The sequence below is a fragment of the Octopus sinensis genome, linkage group LG3, assembly GCF_006345805.1.
Source record: "Octopus sinensis linkage group LG3, ASM634580v1, whole genome shotgun sequence".
Taxonomy (NCBI): Eukaryota; Metazoa; Mollusca; class Cephalopoda; order Octopoda; family Octopodidae; genus Octopus; species Octopus sinensis.
In genome coordinates this window covers 3502776-3524184 of record NC_042999.1, presented here as the reverse complement: position 1 = coordinate 3524184, position 21409 = coordinate 3502776, and positions in this window count along the sequence as shown.

The following is a 21409-nucleotide window of genomic DNA, read 5'->3' as shown; positions in this document are numbered from 1 at the left end:
TGCATTTATGCAGCACAGGTGCTTTTAATGTGGCACCGTCACCTGAAAGGAAAAGCCTGAATGTGTGGAAGACAGTGATTTTATTTTAACTCGACGTGTCTTTTCGAGTACAGCAAATTTCCACCTCTCCTGGTCCTTTGTCATTTCCTCAGTGAGGCCTAGCATCCAAAGATCCTTTCTCTCCATATCTTCTTGAGTCTACCCTTTCTGCAAGTACCCTCCACCATTAGAGACTGGTACTTCTTTATGCAGCTATCCTCATCCATACGCATCACATGACCAAACAAGTACAGTCTTCTCTCTTGCATACAACATCTGGTGCATCTTATACCCAGTTTTCCTCTTAAAATCATTTACACTCTGTCATGCATGCTAGCTTCATTTCTTTCAAACTTTCACAAGTCCTCTGTAGTCAAAGCCCATGCTTCACTGCCATGTAACACAGCTGCATATACACAGGCATCATGCAATCTGCTTTTCACCCTAAAGGAGAGGCCCTTACTTACCAACAACGGTAGAATCTCTCTGAACTTTGCCCTGCCCATTCTCATTCTAACAACTACACTTTCAGAACTTGCACCTCCATCACTTGGTTGCCTAGGTAACAGAAGCTATCTACTACTTCTAATGATCTCTCTGAGCACTTGAGGGAGTCTGTAGTCTGTGTACTTTTAATGCTTATTGTACCCGCACATTTGCCACACACAAAGACTATTTTCTCTGTTAACCTTCCTGTGATACTGCTACACCTCTTATGTGTCCAGAGCTTTCATTGGGTACAACATATGGAGTTTCTACCAACGCCCTTCTTACGTATCAAGCAGGGCCATCTCCCTGAAAGGACTTGTCATTTGTCTGTTTTTTTCCTTTTTACTAGGACTTGGTTTTTGCTAAATTAACTCTAAGGCCCTTGGATTTCAGGCCTTAGTGACAAAAACTTGGTTTTAGACATCTAGATAAATTTTACTACAAGTATTGAATATTTTTCGCCAGATGTACATGTGGGTGTATGTATATGTGTCTGTTTGTCTGCCTGTCTATCTATCTATCTATCTATCTATCTATCTATCTATCTATCTACCTTGTAATTTGTTCTATCTGTGTGCAGCCCTGTGTGGCTAATAAAGAAACATATCTATCTATATTTCTATCTATCTATCTATCTATCTATCTATATTTCTATCTATCTATCTATCTATCAGAACGGTTTCGTCGCTCTGACCGCATCTCGGGCAGGTCGGCCCCGTGTTTCTCGAGCCGTGTCTGTAGAGCTTATCCCGAACGGGTAGCGCTTCTCGGTAAAGAGACTTTCCCGGCCGATGCATATGAAAGTCTCTTTACCGAGAAGCGCTACCCGTTCGGGATAAGCTCTACAGACACGGCTCGAGAAACACGGGGCCGACCTGCCCGAGATGCGGTCAGAGCGACGAAACCGTTCTGCACGCACTCTTTCAGTGTCCAACAATTTCCGACCTGTGGGCTTATGTCGAACAACTGCTGTCACGTGTGGGACGAGTCGGTTTATCAGCTGAGTCTATCGTCAATATTGTCACGCCTCCTTCCTTCAAACGGGAAGGAAGAGCTATTTTCATCATCCTTGTGGCTATGGCGAAAGAATGTATCTGGTGGACGCGTCTGAAAGGATTGGAGACAAACACTTTCCTCTCTGGTCAATCTCTCATCACTTCTTCAAGTACCACTTGAAAAGGAAAGTGAGAGTAGAGAGGCAAGTTTTGTCTAGCGAATGTTTTAAAAAAAAGATGGTGATGTTGTAGCAAGAATGGCACGTATGAATGACGAAGCCACCTTGAGCATAGTCCTATGAACCCAGAAATCGAAAACAGAGAGTTGCTTATTTGCAAAAAAAAAAAAAAAAAAAATAGAAATATAAAATGTGACTTCATTGACCGAGGTTACCGTGGTCTTTTCCGCAGGCTTTTCTTTCCACGGGTAAACCTCACCTGTCCTCCCCTTTACACTTCATATTGACATTTCTGTGATAACGATCCCTATTGATCATTTTTTTTTCCTCTCCCCCCCCCCCTTTTTTTTTTTTTTTTTAACCCCCCTTATTTTTGTCCTCTTTCTCTCCTTTTACGATCCCTTTTGATCGAACCTCCCCCCCTTCCTTTTTTTTTTTTTTTTTTTTTTAATACCTTCAAAAGAAAGCTCTACCTGTAATTTGTTCTATCTGTGTGCAGCCCTGTGTGGCTAATAAAGAAACATATCTATCTATCTATCTATCTATCTATCTATCTATCGAGTTAGCTATCTGTCTATCTATCTATCTATCTATCTATCTATCTATCTATCTATCTATCTATCTATCTATCTAGTTAGCTATCTGTCTATCTATCTATCTATCTATCTATCTAGTTAGCTATCTATCTATCTATCTATCTATCTATCTATCTATCTATCTATCTATCTATCTATCTATCTATCTATCTATCTATCTGTCTATCTATTTAGTTAGCTATCTATCTGTCTATCTATTTAGTTAGCTATCTGTCTGTCTATCTATTTAGTTAGCTATCTATCTGTCTATCTATTTAGTTAGCTATCTGTCTATCTATCTATTTAGTTAGCTATCTTTCTATCTATCTAGTTAGCTATCTGTCTATCTATCTAGTTAGCTATCTGTCTATCTATCTAGTTAGCTATCTGTCTATCTATCTAGTTAGCTATCTATCTATCTATCTATCTATCTATCTATCTATCTGTGTATATATCTATCTATCTATCTATCTAGTTAGCTATCTGTCTGTCTATCTATCTATCTATCTATATCTATCTATCTATCTATCTATCTATCTATCTATCTATCTAGTTAGCTATCTGTCTATCTATCTGTATATTTATATACAGACACATCCATATATACATTTACACACATTTATAGATGTATAACACACACATATGTGTGTGTGTGTGTATATATATATATATATATGTATATACAATGCATATATCTGTACATGTATAGAAAGACACACAGACACATGTGTGTCTGTATGTGTGTGCATATGAATATGCTTATATGCTTTGTATGTGTGAGGAGATGAGGGGGAGAACCAGCAACTGATTTTTCTCTTTTGTGAAAGGAATTTACACTGCAGATGTGCGGAACTATTTAAATTCAGCTGTTGTTCTTTATCTATTCATTTATTCATGCCATTCTTTCAATACATATTTGTTGTGGTTTGTATTAATACCATTGATTTCATTTATAATCATATAGATTTCTTCAAGCTAGAATATATATTCTGACACTTTCTCATTATATATCAGTCCCTGAAGATGATAGCACATAATGCTATAAGATGCAGTAAGGTTGAAAGAGTTAAAACAGAGTTCTATGCATTATATATATACATATACAAACATACATACACAGTTGTATCATGTATTTTTAATTTTTTTTATTTATCAGATTTCTCCCTGGAAAGAATGAGTCGGTTTCTATCCAAGACACAATGCACCATTGCTGGAATTTGGATAACAACAAAGCGTTGCATGTTAAGCTTTAGAAAAGTCATATTTACTTTCACTGTTCCACTTGCTGAGTTTTATCGGTAAATTGTGTGTTAGCAAGTCTCTTGCTTTGCCCCTAAATCCTAAACATTTACTAACAGAATCAAGTACACCAATCATTAGTATAAATGTGACTTTATCATTAGGGTAGCAGAGGAAGTGTAGGTTTTAAAGCAGCCATCTATACATATTCAACGGTGGTGCCCCAGCATGGCCGCAGCTTTTGGGCTGAAACATTTTTAAGGATTTATATTCTCCTTTTTGCTCATTTTCAAAGGGAATTTACACCAGTTGGGTAGGTGACCTCTATGACTATACACAACTTATTTTTTTCTTTTCTGTCCAACTTATTTTTTTCCTTTCTGTCTGCATTTGGTATGAATTTTCTTGAAGATGTTCCGCCAATCATTCATTGTTCGACCATGGTCGAGACAATGGAATTTACTATGTTACGCCAGACCTCACTGTCCATCATAGCATTACGGTGGTCCTGTTACTGGATGCTTGTATCCCTGGAGATTACATCAGGGCAGGAGAGTTTGCGCCCTCTGGTATCGCGAGCAGATAGCTTCCAGAGGAGAAGAGTAGAAATTACCTCGTTTTCAGCTCTAAAACAATGTCTAGCAAACTGGACTCTTCTACCTTTCACAAGAGATGGATGATACAGGTGGTAATTTCCCATATATTTGTACTTTGGTTGGATGACGCTTCCACGAGAGATTTTGAGCTCTCATAAAGAGGCGAGTGTAAGTTCCATCCAACCACCTCTCAAGCTTCTTTGATAACATCCAGATTTTTGAGCCATGTAGTAGAATTGGTTCGACTGTGGCTTTGAAAATTTTAAGTTTGAAATCTCTACTTAGATTTGATGACCAGATCTTATGCATATCATTACATATCTTATGCATATCGTTACTTTGATATATAATTATTTATTCAATAGCAGAAGTGTTGTTTATATTTACCCAGGGCAGTCCTTTCTGTGGATGATATTGTATATTACTTTTAAGTATGCATGCATGTATGTATGTATTTATGCAAGCATACAAGCATGTAGATGTATACCTATCTGCTTATCTACCCATGCACACACACATATAGGGTTTATTTCTATTCCATCTAATTGGATTTTGTGTTAGAATGTAATCAGGTTATCGGTGGTTGAGTTTGTAATTATGATCTGGGTGCAAACTATTAGCTTTGTATATTCTCAGGCAACATTGGATTATATGCTTCTGAGGTTGTTTGACATTAAAGGAAGTACTGATCCTGCATTGATACCTGTTAGGCAGCTGCAGAAGAAATTCTCGATTTTGTTAAGTTTGTTTCTCAGGTTATCTGATTGAATGAGCACACTACGTACTTGCAGGTTCGATTGTCTGTGTGTCTGTAAGTTTTTAATCTTGGATTCTGATATTACTTAGTGCTGTAAATTTATTTTACTCTTTTGAAATTTGATCGCAATACCTGTGCCGGTGGCATGTAAAATGCACCATCCGTACATGGCTGATGCCAGTGCCGCCTTGACTGGCTTCCGTGCCGGTGGCACGTAAAAAGCACCAACTGATCGTGGACGTTGCTAGCCTCCCCTGGCACCTGTGCCGGTGGCATGTAAAAAGCACCAACTGTACATGGCCAATGCCAGTGCCGCCCTGACTGGCTTCCATGCCGGTGGCACGTAAGAAGCACCAACTGTTTGTCACCGTTACCAGCCTACCCTGGCACCTGTGCTGGAGGCACCTAAAAAGCACCATCCGTACGTGGCCGATGCCAGCGCCGCCTTGAGTGGCTTCCGTGTAGGTGGCCGTTGCCAGCCTCCCCTGGCACGTAAAAAGCACACACTACACTCACGGAGTGGTTGGGATTAGGAAGTGCATCTAGCTGTAGAAACACTGCCAGATCAGACTGGAGCCTGGTGCAGCCTCCTGGCTTCCCAGACCCTGGTCGAAATGTCCAACCCATGCTAGCATGGAAAACGGACGTTAAGCGATGATGATGATTTGAAATGTGTCTGACAAAGCTATGACATTTGAATCACTTGTACAATTCACCCAACAGGCTTTATATAGCTTCCATATACTTGATTTCGTTCATAAGGTATGGGTTAACCCAAGGCTGTTGAAAAGTGACATTTACCCTAAGATGCCATGCAGTGGAATAACACTCATAATTTTATGGTCACAAAGCACATTTCTTCATTACACCCATGATTTACATATAAACTTTATTATAATGTTGAAATTATATTATAAAAATTTATATAGAATATTTATAATAGATTATCTTTTATCTTTTACTTGTTTCAGTCATTACAATGTGTCCATGCTGGAGCACCAGAATTTTAGTTGAACTAATCAACTTATTCTTCTAAACTACTTATTATTTGAAAGCCTGGTACTTATTCTATCTGTCTTTCTTTTGCTGAACTGTCAAGTTATGGGGGACATAAACACACCAACACTGGTTGTCAAGCAGTGGTGGGGGACAAACACGCATACATATGCCAGGATTTTTACAGTTCCCATCTACCAAATCCATTCACAGGGCTTTTATTGGCCCAAGGCTGTAGTACAAGACACTTGCCCAAGGTGTCACGCAGTGGGACTGAACCCAGAACCATGTGGTTGGGGAGCAAACTAAAGCATGTGTGTGTGTGTGTGTGTGTGTTATATCATCATGATTTAAGGCGGTGAGCTGGCAGAAATGTTAGCATGCTGAGCGAAATGCGTAGCCGTATTTCGTATGCCGTTATGTTGTGAGTTCAAATTCTGCCAAGGTCGACTTTGCCTTTCATCCTTTCAGGGTCGATAAATTAAGTATTAGTTACGCACTGGGGTCGATGTAATCGACTTAATCCCTTTGTCTGTCCTTGTTTGTCCCGTCTGTGTTTAGCCCCTTGTGGGTAATAAAGAAATATATATCATCATGATTTTCTTCATCCTTATTTTAATGTCAACACTTTCCATGCTTGCATGAGTTAGATGCAATTCATTGAGAGAGATTTTCTAAAGCTGGATTCCTTTTCTTTCATCAACTCTCACCTGTTCCCAGGTAACATTATGTTCATGTGACACCAATGCTTGTTTACAGCTATCATTGTGATATCAAGTCAAGGAGACACAAAGCAAATGACACTGCATGAGTCCTTTCCTTTACAGAAATTGTCCAACATGTCAAGAAGGTTGGCTATGCTTTTGTGGTGGACGGCAAGTGAATGACATTGTCAGAAAACCACTGTTTATAAACCAGCAAAAGCGAGGGAAACACAAACTAGCATGTGCATGCACATACACATGCATACACACACACACACACACACCACACACACACACACACACACATTTTCAATTTACATCTACCAAGTCCTCTCGCAAGACTTTGAGTTGCCCGGGGCTATTGGAAGACATGGTTTTAACCACTTTTATAGCTTTCTTAGAAAAATCTTTCCAGAAACCTCAAAGATGAAGTTGAAATCAAGATTAAAGCATTGATTTGTTGTAGAAGTGTGCTAAGATATTAATCAAAATCTTGTTTGATAAAGAAGACGTATGAAGAAAACTGTCTGAAGAAATCCATGTTTAATAGCAATGATTCTTCACTTGAGAAATACAGAAATTCGATCACAATGATAGCATTTGAACTTCTCATCTTACCAATAAGACCATCTATCTTCTGGAGATACAATGTCCATTGGCAATCTGCCAATATATGGTACTGATTTGATTCATTAGTTGGTCAATATTAACAATTTCATCTGACTAAAAACACATTCGAAATACACAGACTTGCAATTCTATACACCTATATAGTATATAGACTCATATTGTTATATACTAATTTATGTACACACACACACACATCATCATCATCATTATCCCCATCATTGCCATTTTTTTCTATGCTTCAGGTTGTGTTTTATAGCCAGATGCCTTTTCTGACAGCAACCCTTTTAGTTTTCCCCTTTTAATATGCAGGGATATGGTGCACCTCTTCTAAAATCTAGGATACACTCGTGTGTGTGTGTGTGTGTGTGTATGTGTGTGTGTTTTAACAGAAAGGGTAGATTATTTTTTGGGAAAGCAGATGTGTAGAAGCAATAGATGAGAGTACCTGAGAAATAGATATTCTGAAAAGACCCAGAAGGATCTTGGGAAGTAGGAGATGGTTTATGTTACCATGGCAACTTAATTAGCAGTAGAAGAGGATGCTGCCGAAGTTCATGAACAGACCATTGTCCAGACTCAGAAACCTGTGAACATTTGCAAGCAAATGCTAGTAAATCCCATAGAAACTGGGGGATATAAAAAAGATTTATTTTCATAATCCTAATTGTGTATGTAATTTGTTTGAATCGTTAATTAAAGTTTGAAATACATAAAAGTTTTGTGTCAACCTGGTGTGTGTACACACACACACACACACACATTCTCTCTCTCTCACACACACACACACACTCTCTCTCTCTCTCTCAGACACACACACACTCTCTCTCACACAAACATACACTCTCACACACACATACACTCTCACACAAACATACACTCTCACACACACACACCCTCACACACACACTCTCTCACACACACACATATACAGATACACTCATACACACATACATACTTGCACACACACACTCTCTCATACACACATTCACTCACATACACACACACACACACACACACACACACACACACACATACACACACAATAAATTTCTTACAGTTTCTGTGTGCCAAATCTATTCACAAGTCTATTGACCAGACTGGAGCTGTGGTAGAAGTTGCCAGTAATGAGACCGAACCCAAGACCTCATGGTTGTGAAGCTAACCTCTTTACCACACAACCACATTTATACATAACAACATCCTGTGTTCACATTGAATCACTCACGAACTTTAACAGATTAAGGCGGTGTTCCAGCATGGCCACAGTCAAATAACCGAAATGAATAAGAGAATAAGAGAATAACAGAATAGATATAATGTGTGTGTGTGTGTGGTTGCATCTTATAATGTGTCACTAGGATACGTCACTATTTGATACAAAATTCTTCCTGTATAAAGTTCACAACTGAATAGTTTCAGGACTTCTCCAAGATTAAGTAAATGTTAAGCATCTTTGATACACATGCACCAAACCGTTATTGATTTGTGGCTTCTTAGTTTTTCTTTTCTGCTAAATTTTAACCTCAAGTAAATATGTGTTCAACAGTGTTAAACATGTCTTGTGAAAATTTAGATTTATGTTGGAAATTTCCTATCGTGGTAAACATGGTTTTTTATGTGTTTCATATAGCAGGCATGTATGTATATATGTATATATATATGCATGTATATATATATATATATATATATAATATATATATATATATATACACATGTATGTATGTATACATAAATTATACTTTGTGTGTGTGCATGTGTTTATATATATTTATACATATATATAATATATACTCTGTGTGTGTGTGTGTATCATCATCATCATCTTCATTTAACATCTGCTTTCCATGCCAGCATGGGCTGGATGATTTGACTGAGGTCTGGCAAACCAGATGGCTGCACAAGGCTCCAATCTTGATCTGGCAGAGTTTCTACAGCTGGATGCCCTTCCTAATGCCAACCACTCCAAGAGTGTAGTGGGTGCTTTTATGTGCCACCAGTACGAGGGCCAGTCAGGCAGTACTGGCAACGGCCATGCTCAAATGGTGTTTTTATGTGCCACCTGCACAAGAGCCAGTCCAGCGGCACAGGCAATGACCTCGCTCGAATGTTTTTTTCATATGCCAGTAAGGCGATGCTGGTAACAATCACGCTCGAATGGTGCTTTTTATGTGCCACCAGCACAGAAGCCAGTCAGCTGCTCTGGCAACGATCATGCTTGGATGGCGCTCTTAGCGCTCCACTAGCACGGATGCCAGTCATTGAATAGATTTCGATTTCACTTGCCTCAACAGGTCTTTGCAAGCAGAGTTTTTGTCCAATGAAGGAAAGGTACACATTATATAAGTGGGCTGGTTACACCCCTGGAATAGGCCACGAGGTTATGGTCTCACTTGGCCTGCTAAGTCTTCACAAGCACAGCATATTTCCAAAGGTCTCGGTCACTAGTCATTGCTTCAGTGAGGCCTAATGTTTGAAGGTCATGCTTCACCACCTCATCCCAGGTCCTCCTGGGTCTACTTCTTCAACAGGTTCCCTCAACTGCTAGGGTGTGCTATTTTTTCACACAGCTGTCCTCATCCATTCTCACCACATGACTATACCAGCGCAGTCGTCTCTCTTGCACACCACATCTGCTACTTCTTAGGCCCAACTTTTCTCTCAAGGCACTTACACTCTGTCGAGTATGAGTATGCACACTGACATTTACACATCCGTTGCAGCATACTGGCTTCATTCCTTGATGATGATGATGATGGTGATCCATTATTCCTTGTACAATATCAATTTGTTGTCCTGTAGTGTATCACACCAACTCTTATCATTGTTATCATTGTGGTGTTCCTGGTAGGTTTTTGTTGAAATCTAGTTATTACAAGTCCCACAGTACAATACTCATCTGATTAAAGTTAATTGTCTTTTATTTTTTTGTTTTAATTCATGAGTCTTATTTAGTTGCCTGACCGAGTTCCTTCGCTGAACATCTGTCAATCAGAAACACATGATCATTTGATTCAGTCACCTGACACAGCATATATGTAAAAACCTGCAGTGCTACACCAACACAAATGTAATATGTATGTATATATCTACACCAACATCTCTATCTTTCCCCCTCTCTCTCTCTCTCTCTCCCTCTCTCTCTCTCTCTTGCTCTTACTAAGTTGTTTGTTATTGATTAATAGTTAATTATTTATAAGTCTATTAATGTATTTGTAAACCAGTTAATCGGCAGTCATTAGAGCATCAGACGAAACACTTTGGTATTTGTTCCATCTCTCGACACTCTGAGTTCAAACCATTTTGAGGTTAACTTTGTCTTTCATCCTTTCTGAAGGATAGAGGGCAGCACCAACCAAGTGCTAACGCAGCCCTGTGTCACTCCTGATGACGTCTGATTAAGGTTACACTGAGTGAAGTGTTTGAGGGCCCAGAAGATATCTATGTTTCCTTGCATCTACATGGGTATCCAAAGTGATTAGCAAAAGCATGGTAAATGTCACCAAGTCATACTCAACTGCTAGTGAAGGCCGTAGTTTAATTCATTAATATATTTATTCCGACCAATAGACTGACAGAATTGTTAAAACTTCAAGCAAAATACTTTGTGCTATTTCTTCTGACTACTACATACCTGTATCTTTACTACCCACAAGGGGCTAAACTCAGAGAGGACAAACAAAGACAGACAAACGAATTAAGTCGATTATATTGACCCCAGTGCATAACTGGTCCTTAATTTATCGACCCTGGAAAGATGAAAAGCAAAGTTGACCTCGGTGGAATTTGAACTCAGAACGTAGTGGCAGACAAAATACCACTAAGCGTTTTGCCCGGCATGCTAATGTTTCTGCCAGCTCACCGCCTTTGACTAGTACATACCAAGTTGTAATCCCACTCAGATCAACCTTATCTTACATCCTTTCAGGGACGGTAAAATAGAGTACCAGTCAAGTACTGGGGTGTGTTGTGTTGTTGAAGCCTTTCCCCTCAGAATCATTGGCCCCGTGCCTAAATCAGAGACTTTTTATATATTTATATACTATTTACCAGAATGATCATAATTGAACTCCTTTTTCAAAGATGACCAAGTTCCTACCTCTTAGACACTGACAACACTTCTTAGAGAGCAACAGTAACAGATGAAGGTGGTGAGCTGGCAGAAATGTTAGCATGCTGGGCGAAATACTTACCAGTATTTCATCTACCATTACGTTCTAAGTTCAAATTCTACCGAGGTCAACTATGCCTTTCATCCTTTCAGGGTCGATAAATTAAGTACCAGTTACACACTGGGGTAGATGTAATCGACTTAATCCCTCTTGTCTGTCCTTGTTTGGCCCCACTATGTTTGTTCCTTTGTGGGCAGTAAAGAAATAAGAAACGTTAGCACACCGGGCGAAATGCTTAGCGGTATTTCGTCTGTCTTTACATTCTGAGTTCAAATTTTGCCGAGATCGACTTTGCCTTTCATCCTTGCAGGGTCGATAAATTAAGAACCATTTGTGTACTGGGGTTGATCTAATCAACTGGCCCTTTCCTCCAAAATTTCGGGCCTCGTGCCTAGAGTAGAAAAGAACAGTAACAGATGAAACAGCTGCCTAGGCAAAAGGACAACCATAACTACTCTCTCCACCACTGTACCGTCATGTGTTCTAAAGAGGAAGGAAACTAAACTAAGTGAGTGGTGGTATTACACTATGGCAGATGCATCTGGTACCTCAACTACTGCTGGCTGTTTGTGCTACCAAGGGGATTTGTGTTGACTTGGATTAGAGTGAAGGGAGACCTGCACTTGATGACCAGATTCACTCACTTATCGTTGGTTTTCTTGCCTTACTGGCACTTGTGCTAGTGACACATGAAAAAACATTTGAGCTAGGTCATTGCCAGTGCCGCTGAACTGGCTCCTGTGCTGGTGGCACGTAAAAAACACCATTTGAGCATGGCTGTTGCCAGTACTGCCTTACTGGCCCTTGTGCTGGTGGCATGTAAAAGCACCCACTACACCTTCGGAATGGTTGGCATCAGGAAGGGCATCGAGCTGTAGAAACGCTGCCATATCAAGATTGGAACCTGGTGCAGCCATTTGGTTTGCCAGTCCTCGGTCAAATCATCTAACCCATGCTAGCATGGAAAGCGGATGTTAAACGATGATGATGGAGGTATGTCAGGTTTAAGATAAGGATAAATCTCTTTCCCAAGTCTTATAGAGTGATAAGGCCACCTTCTGTGGTGAATATATTTCCCCCCACTGGATGGGATGCCAGTCTGTAAAAGGGATACTCATTTTTGCCAGCTGAGTGAACTGAAGCAGTGCAAATAAAAAAGTTTTGTTCATGAATAAAATGCATCAATCTGTACAGGAATTGAAACCACAATCTTATGACCATGTCTCCAACACCCCAACTGCTAAACCACATGCCTCCACATATACCAGATATGCAGTGTGTATATATATATACACAGGTGTGTGTATATATATATATATATATATATATATATATATATATATAATCATCATCATCATCATCATCATTTAGCATCCGCTTTCCATGCTAGCATGGGTTAGACGGTTCAACTAGAGTCTGGGAAGCCAGAAGGCTGCACGAGGCCCAGTCCAATCTGGCAGTGTTTCTATGGCTGGATGCGCTTCCTAACGCCAACCACTCCGTGAGTGTAGTGGGTGCTTTTTACGTGCCACCGGCACAGGTGCCAGGGGAGTCTGGCAAACGGCCATGATCGGATGGTGCCTTTTACGTGCCACCAGCACAGGGGCCATAAATAAGGATAAGATCGTTATTTAAAATAACAATCATATCAAGTAGCTAGCATGGGAATAAAAACTTCATATGATTTTATTAAAATTTTGATTAAAATTATAATTAAGGGTATCTAAGAGATACCATCATGCTAGAGACAGCAGTCAAAACTTGACTCTAAAACCACATCAAATATTCATACAGCACCAGGAGAGAAGACAAAGAGACAAAGCCAGAAATCAAGGATCTGGAATTATCCAATAATTTTTTGCTTGACTAAAAGGCGGTGCTCCAGCATGGCCACAGTCAAATGACTGAAACAAGTAAAAGAGTAGTATGTATTGTGGAAACATCATATAACTATATATATATATATGTGTGTGTGTGTGTTTGACTGAGTTTCTTTTGAGTGTTGGGCCTCACGGAGGTCAGTGACTGAGACCTTTGGCATTATGTTGTGCTTGAGAAGAAAACCCATCAAGCTGAGCAAAATCACAGTCGTGGCAGATACTGGTGTCACAGAAATGATACCCGTGCTGGTGGCACGTAAAAACACCTATTACACTCTCAGAGTGGCTGGCATTAGGAAGGGTGGCATCCGGCTGTAGAAAACCATGCCAAATCAGACTGGAGTCTGGTGTAGCTTTTCAACTTACCAGCCCTGGTCAAACCGTCCAACCCATGCCAGCATGGACAACGGACGTTAAATGATGATGACGATGATGATATACATGTATGTATGTATGCAGCATTTGAATACACACAGACTCTGTATATAAATATATAAATGTCGATAGTGGATGTATGTATGAGTGTGTTTATTATGTAGTTAACAGATATTCATAAATATTTATGAATACTTATAACCCTGCATATAGGTGTGTGTGTGGTGTGTATATTTGTGAGTCTGTTCAGATGTATCTATGAATATGTATATAAGCGTGCATGGTTAAATACTGTGTGTACATTTATTTGTAAGTGCACACACAGGCACACACTTGTGTCTTATGTCTATGTTAAGTGTGATTGAATAATAGATTTTATCAAACTTGGCAGCAAGCTCAGGGAATTTTTCTAATAAACACCGTCGGCATATGTTAGATTTGAAACAACGATAAGGTGGTAGGCAGGGTGAACTTTTAAGAGTCCTGATAAAATCAGAATTATCTTCGTTTTCTACTCAGACACATATATTTATTTTTGAATTATTTATATATTTATTAATCTACTGTTGTTCTTTAGAGCAACCACAATCAAGAATATTTATGTTGAAAGGTGTTCCTTGTATCTGGAACCAAGGAGGATGTGACTACTATTTCTTGTATTCAGTAGAACTTTCCTTGATAGTTTGCTTTTTATCTCACTCCTCTCTCTCTCTCTGTTTCTCTCTGTTTCTCTCTCTCTCTATCTCTGTATGTATATATCGGGTAAAGACCCCATTCAGTCATGATTGACCACAGGATTGCTCCTAGAAAGTGCTCTTCCAATCACAAGTCTGGGCATGGTCATTGGTGGAAGACTAGCAGTTGCCCAAATATACCAGTCGTGCCTCTCCATGCCACTGATGTTGTCCAAGGCCAATACAACTTGGCACTTGTAACATCATAAGTCATTTCCACATCTGAGTGAACTGGAGCAATGTGAAATAAAGTGTCTTGCTCAAGAACACAACACATAGCCTGATCTGTGAATTGAACTCACAACCTCATGATTGTAAGTCTGACACTCTAACCACTGAGCCATGCACCTTCAAGTATATATGACCATGCTTAATTCATGGAGAGAAAATTACCATACAGATAAGTTAACATTTCTTTTTACTAACATTTCTCTTTCCTACTTTTATTCCACATTTCTGTTCATTATTTACTAAAGTAAAATTATTCCAACAACCTCTAGTTATATAATTTTAGTTTGTCATGTCTTAATATATGATGTAAATAGCAAAATAAATTCATATAAAATAGACCTGAAGATTGGCAATATAACTGGTTTAATGTGGTATTGTATAGAGACATTCTATTTCAGCAATATCGAGGAATGTGTTGTCATGAAACATGCATAGTGAAGATAATGTAAAGTATATGATTTGTAATAAGAATTGAAGGTATTAATATATATATATATATATATACTTTTCTCTTTTTGTCACCAACATTTACACCTACACCGACATTCACACCCTCTCCATGTGTGTATCATTGGCAATTTTCTTCTCCGTCTTCCCTTCCTTGGACCTTTCCTTTTTTCTATATTTCTGACGAAGAGCTCCGCTTGAAGCGTTAAATCCTCCTTTTTTCCTTTCCTGAGCGTCCAATAACACTATACTTGTTCCACGTCCTCGCGTTGTTGTGTTTTCTCTTTGTTCATGTTTGGATTAACTATATATATATATATGTTACATGTATATTATATCATACCTTGATACTGTGTGGACTAAGATCTCCATTGACAGGCCGTTGGTATTTATAGAGTGTTAAACACTTTTGGTATGCAAATTAGGGACTCCTTCATAGAGTAACTGCTGCATTTGTTGAGTATATAAGCAGTTTGACTGCTTGTTTCTCTGGAGACTGTCAGAATGATGTGGACACCTCTGATAAGAACCCAATAAGGTTCAGAAATTGATTAAGGTTGTTTATTAGTAGCTTGGGTTTTCACCTCATGATCATAAGATTGTGAGTTCAATCCCCAGCGATGCGTTGTGTCCTTGAGCAAGACACTTTATTTCACGTTGCCCCAGTCCACTCAGCTGGCAGAAATGAGTTGTACCTGTAATTCAAAAGGACCAGCCTTGTCACATTCTCAGTCAGGCTGAATCTTCCTGAAAGCTACATTAGGGGTATGTATGTCTGTGGAGTACTCAGCCACTTGCATGCTAATTTCACAAACAAGTTGTTCTGTTGATTGGAACACTAGTCATTGCAACCAATGGAATGCCAGGTTTATTTTTATATTAACTGTGTTTTTATTTCTGACATAATGACCAGCTAACTTATAAATTTTATGTATAGGTGTAGGAATGGCTGTGTGGTAAGTAGCTTGCTTACCAACCACATGGTTCCGGGTTCAGTCCCACTGTATGGCACTTTGGACAAATGTCTTCTACTATAGCCAGCGTCGGGCCAACTAAAGCCTTGTGAGTGGATTTGGTAGACAGAAACTGAAAGAATCCCGTTGTATATATGTATGTATATACATAAATATATATTTATATGTGTGTGTGTGTGTGTGTATTCATTTGTGTGTCTGTGTTTGTCCCCCCAACATCACTTGACAACCGATGTTGGTGTGTTACGTCCCCGTTAGCAGTTTGGCAAAAGAGACCAATAGAATAAGTCCTGGGGTAGATTTGCTCGACTAAAGGCAGTGCTCCAGCATGGCCACAGTCAAATGACTGAAAAAAATAGAAGACTAAAAGAGTATATAGACAGACGCATAACAATAGATACTCACATACACCTGAAAATATGTTTACATACATGTTTGTGAGTGCATATATACTCATGCACCTACATAGACAGTTTCTTTCTTTTGTTTTTTGTTTTTTTCACTTTTTGATTGCTTGAAAATGTTTTGTAATTAGAATTAGAATCAAGAACTAAAGCAGAAAGATTTGTTTTTGTGAAAATATATTTGGATTACCTCAAGGTTTGTTTCACAATCTACATAACCTTTCTGGGTGTGTATCCTTTATCAATAGAGTTTTTGTCAGTATTCTCTTTTCTAGCATAGGTACTTTAAGTTCACAAATATATTAAACACATGCACACACACACACACACACACATATATATACATACATACATACATATACACACACATATAGATGGTTGTTCTATTTTTCGGGGTTTTTTTTTTTGTTATTTTCCATATAAGAGTCTAAGACTTACAACCAGCGGATACAAAAGTAAGATAAGAACAGTATGGATCGTGCATACTCTCATTTTTCATTAGTAATATGATTACACGACCACCAAGGAAGAAAAGAGAAGAATGCTCTCTTGTAAATTCCAAATTAATACAGAAGTAAATGAACAAAAGATTTGTAGAATTTCCTGGAGCAGTCGTCATGTCAAAACACAAACTTTATAAAGCAGAAAGTACAAGTAGCTGTGCCTTACCAAGATACTATCACATTGCCTTACCAAGATACTACCTTTATATACTGTTTTAGTACTGGAACTACATATCGTTGCTATTATGCAAAAGTGTTGTAAGTCCAAAATGTCGCTTTTTCAGAAAAGGAAAAAGTAGTTTCACAATTCTATAGCAAAACTGTTGAACTACACTTCGACAATTTTTGATATTTGGCATCTGAAGCAGATGGAGATATGATAGTTTGACCAAAAGAAGTGGCTATTGCAAGCAAAAATAAATACTGAAAAAAAGAAAGTGTATTTGGCCAAATTTGGATATACAATAGTTTAACATAATAACAATGAAATGCTTTAGTATAAGTAGCATCAGCCAACATCATTGGGATGATAGATATACAGAAATACATCAAGGCAACAGAGGCTGAAGAATCACACTTTTTGTTTTAATATCCAGGAAAAGTATAATGTCATTATCAACCAGCTATATGTAATGATTTCAAGAAGACACAAAGCTATATAACATCAGCTAGAAGTTGCTGAAATGATCTAGGCCATATCTTAAAGGCACTGTAGGATGCAGACTCTGCCTGACAGAGAAGAGAATTATTCTAAAAATTTCACACAATCATAGCACTTTCCATCAAACAAGTTTTTTATATGTTTATGTAAATATATATAATCGTCACCATTGTTATAATGCCCACATCTCATGCTTGCATATTTAAGACATAATTTGTTAAGGGAGATTTTTTTGCATGGTTGGCTACCTTTCCTCTCAGTCTGTAGCATCCTCTTTGAACATTTAAGAGGCTATTTGACAACTGTAAACAGCAGTCAAATCTCTGTCAATTCACATAAACATATTGAAAATCGATACTAATCATCATCATTGTTCGACCGTGGTCGAGACAATGGAATTTACTATGTTACGCCAGACCTCACGGTCCATCATAGCATTATGGAGGTCCTGTCGCTAGATGCCTATATCTCTGGGGATTACATCAGGGTAGGAGAGTGTGTGCCCTCTGGTATCGCGAGCAAGATGGCTTCCAGAGGAGAAGAGTAGAAATTACCTCGTTTTCAGCTCTACAACAATGTCCAGCAAACTGGACTCTTCTGCCTTTCACAAGAGATGATACAGGTGGTAATTTCCCATATATTTGTACTTTGGTTGGATGACGCTTCCACGAGAAATTTTGAGCTCTCATAAAGAGGTGAGTGTAAGTTCCATCCAACCACCTCTCAAGCTTCTTTGATAACGTCCAGGTTTCTGATACTAATACCGTAGTAAGTAAAAAGAGTTTTTTTACTGACCATGGTATGAGCTTTTGTGTTTTGTCTCACAGAAGACCAACAAAGGTTTAAAACTTTGGATTTTGCACCTGCTTCATTGCAAATCAACTTGTGATTTATTTTAATCCCCTAACTTCATCATATAACTGTCACCCTTGTAGACCACTATTTTGCTTGGTTTCCAAATTTCTCTTTCTCAAATCATGGCTTGCTGTTTTAAAAAGCACACACTGGATATTATACTCTGATAAGATTTGTGCCTGAAACTTGTGATCTCTATTATATAAAACTTATTTTAGAGCTACAACATAGCTGTTACATGGAACAGGCTGAGTGAACATATAGACTTTCACTTATTGGCTTATTTATAATGTGTTGTATGCGTAAGGTTTAAAGTTTTTTCTTCTTAATTCAGTTTCTATGTTGGGTGAACTTTATGTCAAAGCTATTTCAAATAAATTCTTAAAAAAGTGATAGTAAAATTTACTTGTATTAAACTGAATAGAAATACAGGGAAAACATATATCTTTAAATAATAACATGGGAAGTACATGCTAAACTTTTGATAATAAGGAAAGTAACAATGTAACTTCTCTACATTTTTTCAACATATTTTATTTCCAAAAGAATTTTTATGTAAAAATACTATGAATTGGGATGTAGGTTGTTAGGAAATGGTTACTATGACAAAAGGTTTTTGCTTGAATGAATTCCATATCTACTCCCATTGACAAGAAGGAAGGCATTAGATATACATTATATGTCTACACATGCACATCAATGTCTTGCTTTTTGTTACAGGAAGTAAATATGTATAGCATTCAACCAAAGACACTTCACATGCCTATACAAGCATGCATATATCCACACACACACACACACACACACAGACACACACACATCTAAAAGCTGGATGAAGAAACCTTGACAAGAAAAGTCACCAACAAACAAAAAATTTTCGTTGATAGCATCAATAGTTAAAATACGGAATTAGCTCCCTGGGGTGTTTTATTTTCGTTTTTTTTTACCAGAAATTTCCCAATGGTAGTCTCAAGAAAGTCTGACTCAAGTTGACTGCTAGAATACTTGCACTGTATCAAGGAATAATACAAATGCATAATTTTTGTTTTCTTCAGTTGAAAATATATCAAAGATGTGGCTTCGACAAAAGGATGGAGTAAATGATCAAACATCAGGAAATTCTTCATTTTCTAAACTTTTTGTGACTCTTCTATATTTCCATGTATGTAGAAAAGCAAGTAATACAACTTTATGTATATAGATAGAGAGGTATTTATATGTTTAAATATAGGTATATATGTGTGTGTGTTTCTGTGTGTATGTATGCATCTTTGTATGTATCTATGTATGTATATATGTATATTGAAGTGTATATAGATATATATATATGTATGTATATACATGTATGTATATATATATGTATATATATATATATATATATAATATATATATGTATATATGTGTTTATATATACACATATATGTATATATATGTATAGGTATTTGTGTATATGTATAAATATATATATATATATATATATATAAGTACTTATATAAATATATGTACATGTGTATATATATATAGATAGATGGATAGATAAACTTATATACATGCATCTACATGTATATTTATATATATCTGCTTATGTATATGTGTTTACATACATACATTCATACCTATATATATATATATATTTATATATATATAGGTATGTATGTAAACATTCTCAGTTAATATGATGTAAAAAGTATGTGCTTACAACCTAAATGTTAAGCATGCACGCAAAGAATATATGAATTTGGAATCTGTTATATATGTGTGTAATTCACCAGAAAATTCTCAGAAAATTTCACAAAGAAACTTTCACTTTATGTGTGTATGTGTATATTTTAATGTTTTGATTATTATATAAAAGGAAAACTGGCTGAAACTTTTATAGTTTTTTTTTTTTTTATTAAATTTTTTTTTATTAATTTTTTTTTTCTTTTAGTTCTTCAATAGATGATGATCAGCATTGAAATTGTTTTGATTTCTAACTGTAAAAGAAATAAGAAGAGTAAATTTCATGATGCATATACATAGATATATCCACATTAAAATATCATATGACAGAACATATAAAACATAATGAGAAAAAAAAACCCCAAAAAAACCAGAAATTCATTGTCACAGCTGATTCAGCAGAATATTTTCCTTCAGTAGCAACAACTTCTGGTATTTTATGTTTCTCAACTACATCTTTTTTTTCTTTTTCTGTTTTCCTTATTTCTTTCTGTCCATTCTTTGATTATGTAGCATGGATTTAGAATTTCTTTAAATACTTTTATCCATTTTGTAAAAGTTTTCAATTTTGTTTTTTTTAATGCTTAAAACTGTTTTAAAATGAACATAGATTCAGGTATTACTTATGTACTCTACTTTACCGTGTCTGTTATGTAATATTATATGTATAAACATAGTGGGTTTTTTTTGCATATATCTTTAACATGCATTAATAAGAATGCATCTGTGTGGGTGTTTGACCTGGTAAAAATAACAGCAAAATCTCCTTCATATGAAATTGTCTCAGAAGAATTGCTTAGAGCTTGCCGGATAAAATAGTCTTAGATATATATTGTGTTTGAATAAAAAGATAGGATAGTAGTTGTTCTTCAAATGCTTTTGATCATAGGTGTGTGGAATCAGAAATGATGTGGGATAAAACAAGACATGTAATTTATTTTGCTGATAAAAAAAAAAAAAAAATGAACGAAAAAATATTAAAAAAAAAAGCCCAATTTTCAAATTTGCTGCATTACAATGATCAATACACTGTTTTACCAGAACCAGCGTTACATTACTTCTAAACTAGCGCTTTGGGCCTAATTTCAATAATCTTAAAATCATTTTGTGATTTCTTTCTATAAAATGTCGAAATCAATAGAACATTCGAAATGTTCAAAAATCAAAAAATCAATATTAGATGATATATATATGTATGTATATTCTGATTCATGTTCAAAAGAAAAGAAACAACAACAACATCACCAATTACATA